Below are 16,667 nucleotides of genomic sequence, written 5' to 3' on the forward strand. Positions count from 1 at the left end.
CACTGTTGGTGGGAATGTGAACTGGTGCAGCCACTCTGGAAAACTGTGGAGTTTCCTCAAAGAGTTAAAAAGAGAGCTGCCCTATGACCCAGCAATTGCACTGTTGGGGATTTACCCCAAAGATTCAGATGCAGTGAAACGCCAGGACACCTGCACCCCGATGTTTCTAGCAGCAATGTCCACAATAGCCAAACTGTGGAAGGAGCCTCGGTGTCCATCGACAGATGAATGGATAAAGGAGCTGTGGTCTATGTATACAATGGAATATTCCTCAGCCATTAGAAACGACAAATACCCACCATTTGCTTCGACGTGGATGGAACTGGAGGGTATTATGCTGAGTGAAATAAGTCAATTGGAGAAGGACAAACATTATATGGTCTCATTCATTTGGGGAATATAAAAAATAGTGAAAGGGAATAAAGGGGAAAGGAGAGAAAATGAATGGGAAATATCAGAGAGGGAGATAGAACATGAGAGACCCCTAACTCGGAAAACGAACAAGGGGTGGTGGAAGGGGAGGCAGGCGTGGGGTTGGGGTGATGGTGATGGGCACTGAGGGGGGCACTTGATGGGATGAGCACTGGGGGTTATTCTGTATGTTGGCAAATTGAACACCAATAAAAAATAAATTTATAAAAAAGAAATAATCGGATTTCCTTGTCAACTGCATGATAATGAACTCTCATCAGATCTCTAACCATAGCCATTTTTTATTTTGTTGTTCATAGTTATTGTCCTGACACTCTTGAGAAATGTGTTTTGTCTTCAAGGAGATTCATGAAAAGAACTTTCTAACAAACACAGGTTTCTGATATTTTTAAGATCATAAAACTAAACTGGCTAAGAATTTCTGAACTAATGGGAGAGCTGCATTCAAGCAGAACAAAATAAATAACATGGGACTAAGTGAACTGAAGAAGATGATCATTTTTTTATGACTTATTTCAAACATTGCTGGTTCTCTGTTTGTTCTTCCAGATTTAAGTTTCTCTTAAGTTATCTATAACTTACAGGAAATCTAAAATATTCCTTTGTAAACAAATTGAAAAAAAAATGAAAAAAAAATTGAAACAGTTATTATTTCTTCCTCTCTGAGCCATCCAGGATTCAGCAACTCTTTGTGAGTATTCTTCTTTTTTTTTTTAAGATTTTATTTATTTATTTATTTAATTGATTAATTAAAAGATTTTATTTATTTGAGAGAGAGAGAGAGAGAGAGAGAGAGAGAGCGCGCCAGAAAGCACAAGCAGTGGGGAAGGGCAGAGGGAGAAGCAGACACCCCACTGAGCAGAAAGCCCGATGTGGGGCTTGATCGCAGGACCCCGGGATCACAACCTGAGCTGAAGGCAGACGCTTAACTGACTGAGCCACCCAGGTGCCCTGTGAGTTCTTTTATGGCAGTTTTAATTATTTGCATAAGTTTAATGAGAATCTGTTCTTAAAATACTGGTTATATTATGAAAGCTTTGACTGGAATGCCATATTTGAGAGAGACATGCATAGACTCAGATATGACCAGACAGCCAAAGAAACTCAGGTTGACTTTATGGAGCCAACAGAACCACTTGGAAATGTTAAATGTTAATTAAGCCCCTTGCTTACAGAGTTCCCAGGAGCCTTACCAGATAAGTAAAGAATGTCACTTCCTCACAGGTGCAGGAAACCTCAGGATATTTTGGGGACCTCCAGAAGAGGAATTCACCCAAATCTGCATGTATTGCAGGCAAATCTGATGGCAGGTATTTGGCTTGGCTTCTGGTCTTGAGAGGCTGTTAAAGGCTCAATCTGAAATTCCTTATAAAAGTTCCGGCAAAATAGATTAAAAGAAAACTTATATGGTCAATCACTATTCTTGTTGAGTTCATGTAAATAAGGGAAATGTGTTAATTGCACTTATTTTACAAGTGAATTTCATCTTTGATGAAAAAGTGGGTGATTTTAGGGAAAAATTAAGTTTCAATAACATAATTATGCATGTTAGATTCTGGTTCTCATTGTCTTTCAATGTTTGCTGTATGCCTATAAAACTGGGCTGGATCCTGAATTCTTCTGATTTCCTCAAATATCTGGCTAGGACTCTTCAAACTAAGATTTCCAATCTGCCCATTCTCTTGACTTAAAATCATTAAAAACTAAAATTGTTCTTTTTCCTGAAGCCCTGCAAACAGGGCTGGACAACTTGAGAGAAATTGCCACCGAGCTCACGTATGGACGATCTTAGGGCCTGTGGCTCTATGGGCCACTCAGAAGGATCACCAGAAACGTTGAAACTACAAACCAGAAGGACCCATCAGATTGCCACTGCCTGTTCCCACTGCATTGGAGGATGTTTTGAGCCTGACACCTAGAAAGCTTCTCACTGGCAGCACTCAGGACTCAGACATTGGGTTTAATCTGCTTTACTCATTAACTTGTTCTCCTTTTGTTTTCATAGAAATGCCTCTTATTAATTACCTGATTACTTGCTAAATAAGGCAGAGTCTATATGATGGCTAACACCGCCTGCTGCACCTGTATTACTCCTGGGAAGTAAGAATCCATATAGATAAAATCAGGCAAAATAAGCCACCTGACTACAAGATGCCGTTGACTACATTATAAATTTCCGGGAAGTCCACACGATGGCTAACATACCATGCTATGTATGCATCAATTCATCTGGAGAAGTTTAAAAAAGCCTCCAGATCACCAGGGCAGTAGCTAACTGGACCTTCATAAACCCGCCCTACCTCCTTCTGTTGATGGTACTTATTCTTCTAGTCTCCAGGCCTTTCATGGTTATACCCTCTTCTTGGACCCTAATAACCATACTCCTTATTCTGATGTTTAGACTTTGAATTCTAAAGTTACTATATACCCTCTTCTTGGACCCTAATAACGATACTCCTTATTCTGATGTTTAGACTTTGAATTCTAAAGTTACTAACAAAATTTATTTCCTCTTGCTCAGCCAGGTGAATCTCCAGATGTTGGTCTGCAACAGCCCTGAAAGAAACCCAGAAACAACACCCACTAGACCAAGCCACAACTTCCTTCTACTCCCTACTGTCCATCCAGTTTTCCTAAGACTTAGCACGGATTCCTGGAGCCCTCAGGCACAGTCAACATCCCACACCAGCATGAAGTAGTTATAGAAGATGTACCATCGCCCAATTTTTCCTTAAAAGGTTTTTAGGGCCCAGAGTCCTTGATGGGGGAATGTTAACATAGTTAGTTTGGTCCTAACAGGAAAGGAGAAGTCATGGTCAGCTATTGGGAAAGTTCGAGGCCTGTCCTGGCAGCGCTCCACAAGAAGCCGGATCAAATCAGACAGGCTCAAGATAACAGGGGTCATGACAGGAAACTCCTGATAAAAAAGGAAGAAAAGGGATGAAATCTTGCTTCCTAGAAATCCCTGGCCTGAGTAATGAATATTCCACCCCTAGCTAGCAACTGTCAACCAAAGATAGCAACCCAACCCTCAGGGTGCACAGCACTCTCTCTCTAGCTCCTGCCTCTCTCCCCCCTTTAATAAATTTCCCCACTTGTGTTGCTCACACAACTGTGTCATGTCTGTCCTTGAATTCTTGCCTGTGACAAGACCAAGAACCTTCAGCAACATCTCTAGGACAGGCTGGATCAAGGCCCCAGTTTACCCAAGAACACCATGAGAGCAGTATCCCCCCAGCCTCTGCCCACCTAAGCCCTAGTCATTCTACCAAAGCTCCAGCCATTCCACCAAGGTAGTCCCAGTGTGATGCACACTGAGACACCAAGGGACAGTGCCCACTATAGCTCCAGCTATGTCACCAAAGCAAGATAGGTGTAAAGCACACCAGGACACACCAGAGTGCATGCTTCAGCCCCAATGTGCCAGAGCACCTCTTGCACAGAACATCCAGGACCTTCCAGCCTGCATCCACTTTGGCTCCAGCTATCCTGCCACTGAAGGACCTTGAGGCCTCCCAAGCTACACTGTATCAGCTCCAGCCTTGCTGCTAGAGGCCCCCAGTGGAGAGTGGCCCAGGACTACCTGGCCTGCACCTGCTTCGGCTCCTGCTGTTTCATCAGGGAGTCCCCTGCAGGGAACATCCTGGGATCCTCTTGTACTGTCTACTTCAGTTGAAACTGTCCTTCCAGGGTGCCCCTGGTCCATATCCACTTCAGCTCCAGCCAGGAAACCAAAACTACCATGCACATTCTTAAACAATGCCATTCCTTTAAGACTAAAGGAAGTAGCTATTCTGTCTAATTCACTGAAACAAACACAGAAAGCAAAAACAAAACAAAAACACAAAGCAAAAAATGAATAATGAAGAAACAGAAGAATATACTCCAAATGAAAGAACAAGATAAAATTTCAGAAAAAGAACTGAACAAAACAGAGATAAGCAATCTACTTGATAAAGAATTCAAAATAATGATCATAAAGATGCTCACTGGAGAGAAGAGTGGATGAACTATGTCAGAACTTCAACAAAGACAGAAGATACAAAAATGAACCAGCACTGAAGAATACAACTGAAATGAAAATAAACTAGAGGGAATCAGCAACAGATTAGAGATTGCGGAAATATAAATCAGTTATCTGAAAAACAGGTTAATGGAAAGCACCCAAGCTGACCAGCAAAAAGAGAAAAGAATTTTTAAAATGAGGATAAGTTAAGGGATTTCTGGGACAAATCAAGTATACTAACATTTGCATTATAGGGTTCCAGAAGGAGAGAGAGAAAAAGGGCAGAAAACTTATTTGAAGAAATAATAGCTGAAAACTTCCCAAACGTTGGGAAGGAAACAGATATCCACGTGGAAGCAGACACAACCCAAACAAATGAATCCAAGGAGTTACACATGAAGACAAATAATTAAAACATCAAAGATTACAGATATAAAAAGAAACTTAAAAGCAGGAAGGGAAAAGCAACAAGCAGCGTACAAGGAAAATCCCATATAGTTATCAGCTCATTTTTCAGCAGAAGCTTTGTAGACCAGGAAGGAGTGGCATAATATATTCAAAATGCTGCAAGGGGGAAAAATACCTACAACCAGGAACACCCTATCCAGTAAGATTATCACTCAGAATTGAAGGAGAAATAAAGAGTTTCCCCAAACAAAAGTTAAAAGATCATCATCAACAAACTGGCATTAGAAAAAATATTAGGGACTTCTTTCAGTGGAAAAAAAGAGGTCATAATTAGAAAAAAGATATTAAAGGGAATTTTTTCATGAATTAAAAAGCAAACATATAATAAGAGTAGTAAATCAATAACTAATACAGCTAGTATAAAGGTTAAATCACAAAAGTAGTAACTGATTATATTAGTTACAGGAGTTACAAAATTAAAAAATGCAAAATAGGACATCATGCACATAAACAATGGAGAAGGTGAGAAAAATATAATGCTAGGATGGGTTCAAACTTAAGGAATCATCAACTTAATATAGACTGCTATTTATTTAGGATGTTATATATGAACCTCATGGTAACCATAAACCAAAAACCTATAATAGGCAATAAATAAATAAATAAATAAATAAATAGGAAGGAATCAAAGCATAACAAAAAAGAAATTCATTAATCACAAGAGAGCAAGAGAAGTAAACACACAATACAAAAACAACCAAAAAGCAATTAACCAAATGGCAGTAAGTACATGCCTATAATTACTTTAAGTTTAAATTATCTAAATGCTCCAATCAAAAGACAGGGGGCAACTGGATTAAAAAAAATGAGACCCATCTATTGCTGCCTACCAGAGACTCACTTCAGACCTAAAGACACATACAGACTAAAAACGAAAGGACAAAGATATTTCATTCAAATGGAAGTGAAAAAGAAAACTGGGAGCAGCACTTACAACAGACAAAACAGACTTTAAAATGAAGACAGTAAGGAGAGACAAAGAAGGACATTACATAATGACAAAGGGATCCATCCAAAAAGAGAAGACAATTGTAAATATTTATGAACTCAAACAGGAACATCTAAATACCTTAAGCAAATTAACAATGAACATAAAGGAAGACACTGACAGTAATATAATAATAGTAGGGGACTTCAGCACCCCACTTACATCAATGGATAGATCATCCAGACAAAAAAAAAAAAAAGAAAAGAAAAGAAAATAGTGGCTTTAAGAGATGCATTAGAACAAATGGGCTTAACAAATATAGAGCAATCCATCCAAAAACAGCATAATACACATTCTTTTCAAGTGCCTAAGGAACATTCTCCAGGAGAGATCACATGTTAGATCATGAAATAAATCTCAATAAATTTAGGAACACCAAAATCACATCAAACACCTTTTCTCACCATGATGGTATCAAATTAGAAATCAACTTTAAAAAATAAAACTGGAAAAAGCACAAACACATGGAGGCTAAGCAACATGCTACAAAATAATCAATGGGCCAATGAAGCAATCAAAGAAGAAATTAAAAATATACATGGTGACAAGTGAAAAATGGAAACAGAGTGGTCCAAAATCTTAGAGACATAGCAAAAGCAGTTTTAAGAGGGAGCTTTAAGCAATACAGGCCTACCTCAACAAACAAGAAAAAAATATCAAAACAAACAATACAACCTTCTGCCTGAAGGAACTAGAAAAAGAATAACAAAGCTCAAAATTAGTAGGAGGAAGAGCAGATATAAATGAAGTAGAGTTTGAAAAACAATAGGATATATCAATGAAACCAAGAGCTGGTTCTTTTAAAGATAAACAAAACTGATAAACCTTTAGCCAGGGTCATCAAGAAGAAAATATAAAGGATTCAAATAAATTAAATCAGAATGAAAGAAGAGAAATAACAACTGACACCACAGAAATACAAAGCATTCTAAGAGACTACTAAAAAATATATATATATGCTAACAAGTTGGACAACTTAAAAGAAATGGATAAATTCCTAGAAACATATAATCTCTTAATACTGAATCAGGAAGAAACAGAAAATTTGAGTAGACATAACTAGTACTAAAGTTGAATCAGTAATCAAAAATTCCCAATAAACAAAAGCCCAGGACCAGATGGCTTCACGGGTGAATTTTACCAACCTTTAAGGAAGAGTTAATACCTATTCTTCTCAACTTATTTCAAAAAACAGGAGAGGAAGGAAAGTTTGTAAATTTATTCAAAAAGGTCGGCATTACTCTGATATAGAACCAGACAAAGACATTACATAAAAACAAAACAAAACAAAACAAAACCTACAGGCCAATATCCCTAATGAACAAAGTTGCAAAAAAAAAAAAAAAAAAAAAATCCTCAAGGTATTAGCAAACCAAATTCAAAACACATTAAAAGGATCATTTACCACAATCAAGAGGGATTTATTCCAGGGATGTTTCAATATCTGTAAATCTATCGAGATAATATATCACATTCAAAAACTGAAGGATAGAAACCATATGATCACTTCAACAGATGCACAAAAAGCACTTGACAAAATGCAACATCCATGCATGAAAAAAAGCTCTCAACAAAGTGGGCACAGAGAAAACATACCTCAAAATGATAAAGGCCATAATGACAAAGCCAAAGTTAACACTATACTCAATGGTGAAAATTGAAAGCTTTCCCCCTAAGATCAGGAACAAGACAAGGATATTCACTCTCATCCTTTGATTCAACATAGTACTGGAAATTTTAGTCATAGCAATCAGACAAGAAAAAGAAATCAAAGGTATCCATATTGGTAAGGAAAAAGTAAAACTGTCACTATTTGCAGATGACATGATACTATATATCCCTAAAGACTCCACCAAAAAACTATTAAACCTAGTAAGTGAATTCAATAAAGTTTCAGGATACAAAATTAATATGCAGAAATCTGTTGCATTTCTAAACAGTAATAATGAAGTAGGAAAAAAGAAGTTAACAAAATAATTCCATTCACAACTGCACCAAAAAAAATAAAATAAAATACAACTGCACCAAAAAGAATAAAATATCTAGGGATAAATTTAACTAAGGAGGTGAAAGACCTATACTCTGGAAACTATAAGACACTGATAAAGAAAGACACTGATAATACAAACTGACGGAAGGCTATATCATGCTCATGGACTAGAAGAATTAATACTGTTAAAATGCCCATACTATCCAAAGCAATCTACTGATTTGGTACAAACCCTATCAAAATACCAATATTTTTCACAGAACTAGAACAAATTTGTATGGAGCCAAAAAAGACTCCAAATAACCAAAGTAATCTTGAGAAAGAACAAAGCTGGAAGTATCACAATCCCAAATTTCAAGCTATACTACAAAGTGATATTAATCAAAACACTAGAGTACTAACACAAAAACAGACACATAGATCAACAGAACAGGATGGGGACCCAAATATAAACCCATGCTTCTATGACCAATTCATCTATGACAAAGGTTGCAAACATATACAATGGGGGAAAAGACAGTCAGTTCAATAAAAGCTGTTGGGAGAACTGGACAGGTATGTGCAAAATACACCTGGGGGTGCCTGCATGGCTCAGTCGGTTAAGCATCAGACTCCTGGTTTTGGCTCAGGTCGTGAAGTCAGGGTCATGAGATAGAGCCCCTCAGTCAGACTCTATGCTCAGCATGGACTCTGCTTAAGACCCTCCCTCTCCCATTGCCCTTTCTCTCTCTCTCTCTCTCTCTCAAATAAATCTTTTTTTTAAAAAAAGAATAAAACTGGAACACTTGGGCAGCCTGGGTGGCTCAGCGGTTTAGTGCCTGCCTTCAGCCCAGGGCATGATCCTGGAGACCTGGGATCGAGTCCCACGTCAGGCTCCCTGCATGGAGCCTGCTTCTCCCTCTGCCTGTGTCTCTGCCTCTCTCTTTCTCTCTATGTCTCTCATGAATAAATAAATAAAATCTAAAACAAACAAACAAACAAAAGAAACAAAAAAAAACTGGAACACTTTCACGGAACACACATAAAAATAAATTCAAAATTAATTAAAGACCTAAATGTGAGACAGGAACCGCAAAGCTCCTAGGATGAAATAGGCAGTAATCTCCTGGACAATAGCCTTAGCAATATATTTATAAATATGTCTCCTCAGGCAAAAGAAACAAAAAGCAAAATTAAACTATTAGGTCTACAACAAAATAAAAAGCTTTTATAGTAAAGGAAACCATCAACAAAATAAAAAGGCAAACTACTGAATGGGATAAGATATTTGCAAATGACACATCTGATAAGGAGCCAATATCTAAAATATATAAAGAATTTACACTATTCAACACCAACAATACAGATAACCCAATTAAAAAAACGGGCAGAAGACCTGAAGACCAGACACAGATGGTCAGTAGATACATAAAAAGATGCTCAATAGGACTAATCATCAGGTAAATGCAAATCAAACCACAAGGTATCACATACCAGTCAGAATGGCGAGTAACAAAAAGACTAGCAATAACAAGTGTTGGTGAGGATGTGGAAAACAGAGAATGCTTTGTGCACTGTTAGTGGGTGTATTGGTGCCACTACTGGGAAAACACTATGGAGATTTGTCAAAAAATTTGAAATATAAATACCGTATAACCAAGTAATTCCACTACTAGGTATTAACCCAAAGAAAGCAAAAACACTAATTTGATTGTTTATTGTAGCATTATTTACAATAGCCAAGATATGGAAGCAACCCAAGTGTCCATCAACAGATGAATGGATAAAGATGTGGCTTATATCCAAAGGAATACCATCCAGCCATAAAGAGAATGAGATCTTGCCTTTGTGACAACATGGAATGGACCTAGAGGGCATTATGATGAGTGGAGTCAGACAGAGAAAGACACATACCATATACTCACAAATACAGAAAACAAACTTTTGCTTGCCAGATGAGACAGGGGTTGAAGGATGGGCAAAACAGGTAAAGGAGATTAAGAGGTATAAACTTCTGGTTATAAAATATATAAGTCACTAAGATGAAAGTACAGAATAGGGAATCTAGTCAACAAGATTGTACTAATGTTGTATGGTGATGAAGACTAACCATATTCACCGGGCTGAGCACTGCACAGTGTGTGGAGCTGCTGATTTGCGATGTTGTACACTGGAAACTAATATAAAATTGTATGTCAACTATAATCCAATAATAAAATGTTTTAAGAATTGTACTCAGTTGAATTTTCGTTCCCCTTAAGGAAAGAAGGCAAACGTAGGTAAGAAAAAAAAATCATGTTCCAGGGAAATACAAAGCACAGCTTTGGAGTGTGACTTTGTAAGGTGTCTGATTCGGATTCATCCCCTTTGAGCTATTTATAACTCTGTAAATTGTAGATAACTGATAATGCAAATAATCCTTGGCTATATCCATGAAAACAAACTGTTAGACGGAGGGTTTCTGATTCCTAAGGGGAAGAAAGCTAGTTTTGATGCCTTTTGCAAATTCACTTCTCTTAATTTTTGAGTTCTCCTTTGAACTGGCTGTTACACATCTTCTGGTTCCCTCAATTATGTGTTAATTAAGTTTTTGGCATGTTCATTTTTTTCAGCCCTACTGAAGTAAAACGGACAAAATCATAAGGTATTTAAAGTATAAATGTGATAATGACATGTTCATTTTATAGCTACTTTCAAAGCCATGATTTTACCTTTTTCAAAAATTGCCTTTCTGATTTATTGGTCAGGGTTGTGGGGCAGGAAATGGTAGCACATTCAAAGGGGAGACTGAGAGTGCTCGGAGGGACTATTAACAGAGGTGTCAGCAGAATTAAGGAGCCAGGATGTGAGGCGCCCCAATTAACAACAGAGGGAAACTGGTACCACCTCTTGGGCCCACTGGACATTGGGGTGGGGGGAGCTGTGGCCACACTTAAGAGGGACACAAATCATGGCCTGGCAGGAAGGGACAGGAGAATAAATATGACTTTTCTCTCCTCTTGTCCTCTGAGCCCCACTGAAGCCAGAGAGTAACGGATACAGGCTGATACGGTCTAGCTTGTTCTTTGCTGTTTCCACTTTTTTCAAACAAACCAGCCAACATGAACCATAAATCCTCAGTGAACTGAGAGGATCTGGCCCAAGTCTGTGAGAAAGACTTTTTAAAGACTTAGAATATGATCATACTTTATATCTACATAAATAATACAGCCCTTTGGTAAAGCTCATATAAAGGAGGGACTGTGTTTTGATCACCTTCTCTACATGTCATGGTGTTATGTTCATGCTGTACAGGGGCCCAGGGCAGGCCACCCCAAAATGTGCCACAACAGCATATTGGTTATTTTGAATTGAAGTTACTTGGGAAACACCCTGGGTACTCAGACCTCCTCCATCCCTGCTGAAGGCGGGATATAAATCTCCCAAACGAGAGGTACCTTCTCTGTACTAAGAAGTAAAAAAGACATCCTTATCAGCGGAGTGGAGACTTTAAAGTTGAGAAAGCTGCAGAAACAAACCTTGTTACTTTTTACTAATCTATGATCTCAACCCAAATTCTACTTAGACTTCCTAAGTAAAGCTCCCAAACAGTTGCTTTCCTTATCTTGTCAATTCCTCACAAATTTACTGTCTCCGTCTAAAATGCATAAAAACTGCCTGCATTGGTCATTTCTTGGGGTGTCAATTTCATTATTGGGCCCCTATGCACACATGATAAAACTTTGGGTTCTCTTTTTAATCTGTCTCATGTCAATTTAGTTCTTAAACCAGCTGGAGGAGTCTTGGAGAGAAAAAAGGAAATTTTTTCCTCCTGCACAGCTGGCATAGTCAGCAGGATACTCTAACTTGCTGGAGATTGCTCACCCTGCCTGGAGCTGAGAGACTGTGGGACATCTGACATACAGCCAGTGGGAGGAAAGAGTTCTTACCATGTCAGCCCACTGGGATCTCCAACTGCAGGGTCTTAGTGGTGTTAAGAGTAGCTTCCTTGCTTCTCAGAGCTGGAAAAATGCCATTCCAGTAACGCTTGCCTGGTTGTCACAGATTAGTGGGTCCGTGACTAGAAATGTCTCACATTTGTGGGAGACCAGAGACACCATATACACACAGTATTCTTACCATCTGTACAACAAAATGTTTGCCTTGGATTACTTTGGGGAGTAACTTTTGGGTCATAGGTGTTGCATCATCTATGCCCCCTCCAGGGCATCCATGCCCTCACCTCTTGCATCCATGGTAAAGATTTATTCTAAGCCTATAAAGTTGCCTCCTGATTCTTCTATATATTTACTATTGGAATAAATATGTTAATGGTGATCCTACATGTCAATGGCCAAATGACAGATCTTTTGAATTGGAAAAATTTCTACATTTGAATTTTTTTTTTTTTTTTCAGAAAGCTCTGGTTCCGAGCAGCTGCCTTACTGGTATTTATGGGAGTATCAAATTGAAAGGAAAACATGAAAAAGTATAGCAGAAAACCTTAGAGAATCCCTTAATAAAATTAAAGAACCAAAGTCAGCTTTATTTTTTTTTAAAGATTTTTATTTATTCATGAGAGACACAGACATAGGCAGAGGGAGAAGGAGACTTCCCATAGAGAACCCGATGTGGGATTTGATTCCAGGACCACGACCCAAGCCGAAGGCAGATGCTCAACCGCTGAGCCACCCAGGTGTCCCCCAAAGTCAGCTTTAAAACAAGAACTAGAAACCAAATCTGACATAAATTCTCCTTTTTATACCCCTCTTTTATCCCCCAATCCCTATCACTGATCTTCAAGAAGATCTTTGGGATCTCTGGGCCCATGGTCCAGACTCTTCCCCTCAAAACTCAGTGCCACCTCCTTAGTCAATTCCCTTAAGTCCTAGAATTCCAACAACCAGCTTTCTATCTTAACTTCCCTTTCTTTGCAAGATTTACAGAAAGCACGTTGCCTTAGCTCTAAGCCTGGGGAAAACAGGTTATTTGAATAACCTGCTGAACTTCAGGGAGTAAATCTAGTGGGGACACCTGAGAAGTCCCATAAAGCTCATTTCGCTGTCCCTTATAATTCCTCATATTTTCCAGGGCTTTGTAATCAAGCTCTGCCAGTTTGAAGCATTCCTATGCAACGTCTACGGATGTATCTTGGACGTCCACTGCAAAGAATGCATGTCCCCTGGACCGTGACAGATCTTTTAAATTGTAAACCTCCTTTACCTCTGTTCTTAGAGAATCCTACCAAATTTGGAGCGGAATTACAAAGACTAGGAACCATCCACAACCTCCCCTCACTCACAGAGATCTTGACTGGCTACTAAGGAGAGTTCTTCCCTCCTGTGATTACAAGGTGGTCATCAGGCAGGCCAGATGGCTCCCTGGAGAAAAGTCCTCTCACAAGGTCAACACATGGCCAGAGTGTCTCCCCAGCTCTGTATGAATGACCAGGAGATGGCTCAGCTAGAGGCTGGTATTCAAGGGTTAATAGGGCAATACTGGAGGACTTTTCTCCCCAAATAAATTGGCCTAAGGTTGAAATATGCACTCAGAAAGGAGGGGGACACCAAAAAGCCTTCGTTGAACATTTTATACAAACTTTTCAAAGGCACAATGCATTAATCCCAGAAGCTTTAGAACATAGAAATCTAACCTCTGCTTTAACAGGAAATTGCCTCCCAATATTAAAAAAGCAAATCCATGATAATGTGGTCAGTTGGACGCGGCAACTGTGAAGTGTAAGAACGGAGGCCCCCACTCAATTCTTTGAAAAGAGTTTGCAGGAAAGCAAGGAATCAAAAGCAATACTTCTTGCTTTGCAACTTGCATCTTTGGAAAGGCGAAGCGTAACGCTGAAAATAGCTCAAAGCCCACTCAGAAATCTCCCTATTTGCCTCTAAACGATTGCAGATATTGCAGGAAACAAAAGCACATATTGGAAGAGAAATTGACCTGTACTTAAAAAGGAGGGCTTAATAAGCAATTCTCCGAAACCCCACAACCCTCAGAAAATTCCTTTCTCCTGAGGGACAATCCCCCTTAACTGACAGGGTCAGCCGATCCTCAGTAGACCCCCCAGATCTACCATAAAACAGGAACTGCATCTCTTCATTGACACTGGTGTGACTTTCTCTACCATCTGCTCGGAAGATTTACCTCCATTTATCACCTCTGATGCTGTTCAGGCTGTCAGAGTCTCAGGGCAACCTATTTTATTGCCCATATCTCAGCCCACCCCAGAACCCCTTTAGGCCCTTTTCACACTCATCATGCCTTTCTGGTTTCCAGTTGTTCACCAGCAAACTTTCTTGGGAGAGGATTATATCACTTTAATGCCAGAAAGGCCTTTTTGTTTCTTTACCCTTAGACCAAATCCCATTTCCTCCTTTCTTTACTGGAAGCTCCTCTTAATCTAAATTCCTCGGAAGAGGATGAATCTTTAAAAGATGCCCAATTTGTCTTTGGGCTACACATGCAAATGAAGTTGAGCTATCAAGTGCAGAGCCTATGTTCATTTCTCAGAAAAGGAATAAACCGTTTCCATTAGTGGCTCAAAATCATCTCTCCAGAAACCAGGGCAAGGAATTAACCCTATAATAGGCCCTCACCTTTTTTTTTTTTTTAAGATTTATTTATTTGAGGGATCCCTGGGTGGCGCAGCAGTTTGGCGCCTGCCTTTGGCCCAGGGCACGATCCTGGAGACCCGGGATCGAATCCCATGTCGGGCTCCTGGTGCATGGAGCCTGCTTCTCCCTCTGCCTGTGTCTCTGCCTCTCTCTCTCTCTCTGTGACTATCATAAATAAATTTTTTAAAAAAAGATTTATTTATTTGAGAGTGTATGTGTGCATGTGCATGAGGTGGGGGGGGAAGGGCAGAGGGAGAGAGAATCTCAAGCAGAGTCCATGCTGAGCATGGAGACTGACATGGGATTTGGTCCCATTACCTCCGAGACCATAAAATCAAAAACTTAAATGTTACCCAGGCATAATAGGCCCTCTCTTAAACAAGATGACCTTGTCTTTATTACCTCACCCTATAACACCTCAATCTTGTCAGTAAAGAAAGAAGGCAAACTTTGACTTAGAGGGAAACCAAATTTATTGATTTGTATAGGACTTAAGGGACAAACTCTTTTTTCTTTTTTTAAGATTTATTTATTTATTCAGGAGAGACACACAGAGAGAGAGGCAGAGACACAGGTAGAGGGAGAGGCAGTCTCCAAGCCACCCAGGGATCCCCAAGGGACATAAACTTTGTGATTCCTTGGCACCCTATAGTCAAATCCAGCTGTTATTCTTACCTGGAGTCCTGCTGATACAGCCTGGTTTCAGTAATTGACCCTTTCTCAGCTTTCTTTTCAATCCCACCAGACTCCCAATTTCTTTATGCATTTCCTTAAAGGGAGACAATTGCCATGGACTCACACAGTTCACAAGGCTACTATGAGTAGCTTATCCAAGCTTCCACCCTAGTGTGATATGTTGATGACCTTTTACTCTGTAATCAAACCGAGTGGGGAGCTTTTATAACTCCCTCATTCTCTTAAGGGCCATAAAACCTCTAAATCTAAACATCAGCGGGTACATAACAACTTTATCTATTTAGAACATGAGATAGCTCAGGGTATTCAAAAGCTCACTCCAGGGATCCCTGGGTGGCTCCGCGGTTTAGTGCCCAGGGTATGATCCTGGAGTCCAGGGATGGAGTTCCGCATCAGACTCCCTGCACGGAGCCTGCTTCTCCCTCTGCCTGTGTCTCTGCCTCTCTCTCTCTCTCTCTCTGTCTCTCATGAATAAATAAAATCTTAAAAAAAAGCTCACTCCAAAATGCTCTGAATCAATTTTGTCCAGCTCTCTTCCCAAAATAGTTAAGTCAATTTTTAGGGACAGCTGGTGACTGCCACCAATGGATTCCCAATTTTGCAGTTTTTGTTAGACCTTTGTATGCTCGTTTCTCAGATATCATCCCAGAGCCTATTTTCTGGTCTTCAGAGGCATTAACCTCTTTTGAAGTCTTAAAATGACCTCTGTCCACACTCCTGGCTTACCTAATTTTGCTAAGCTTTTCCATCCATAGTGCCATGAAAATAATGGCTTTGCTGCAGGCATTCTAGGACAACCTTTTGCCTCTCTTGTACGGCTGACCGCATATTTCTCACGCCAATTAGACCCTGTGGCATCAGGTGTGCCCCCATGCCTAGGTGCAGCTGCCACCTTGGTGGACAAAGCCAGTATCCTTACATTAGGCTCCTCTGTTCACTTGTGCGTTCCCCATGCTGTCTCTGCTCTCTTCCAAGTTCATAAGACACAACATCTCTCTACACAATGACAGACCACTCACACATAAGCTCTCGTGACTAACTCAACATCTTCCATCACTGAAAAATTTTAAATCCAGCTACCTTACTACCCCTCTGATAATGGAGAGCCCCACTCTATTCCCCCCAATTGCCTTATAACTGTAAGTATGATCTCAAAACCACAAGAGGCTTTTTCAGACATCCCTCTAGACAATCCAGACTTCATTCTATTTTGTGATTGCTCCTGTAAACAAAATTTCCAGGGAAACATAATAATGGGTTGTGCCATAATTTCCCCACACAAAACAATGGAGGCATATTCTCAGCTCACTGTAGAACAGCCCTAATGGCTGAACTCATAGCTCTTAAGCATACAGCTTACAAACTGGTGGAAGGAGAAAACTGCTATTTATTTACACAGATTCTGGAGTCCACCATGCTGTTGGCACAATTTGGAAATCTCTCAACAAGTTGGTCGTAGATCAAACATCCACTGATGCCAGTTTACCAAATATTTACTAATCA

General features: G+C 39.6%; 1 long non-coding RNA gene across 1 annotated transcript; it reads left to right on the forward strand.

The window, feature by feature from the left end:
• The first annotated feature begins 9,754 nt into the window (after nucleotides 1–9,754).
• Nucleotides 9,755–12,387, forward strand: LOC112668107 (uncharacterized). The gene is made up of 3 exons (XR_003141477.3): nucleotides 9,755–9,850; nucleotides 10,476–10,507; nucleotides 12,260–12,387. It is a non-coding gene; the product is annotated as an uncharacterized LOC112668107 (long non-coding RNA).
• The last annotated feature ends 4,280 nt before the right edge of the window (nucleotides 12,388–16,667 follow it).

Source organism: Canis lupus, chromosome 36, assembly GCF_003254725.2.
Source record: "Canis lupus dingo isolate Sandy chromosome 36, ASM325472v2, whole genome shotgun sequence".
Lineage (NCBI taxonomy): Eukaryota > Metazoa > Chordata > Mammalia > Carnivora > Canidae > Canis > Canis lupus.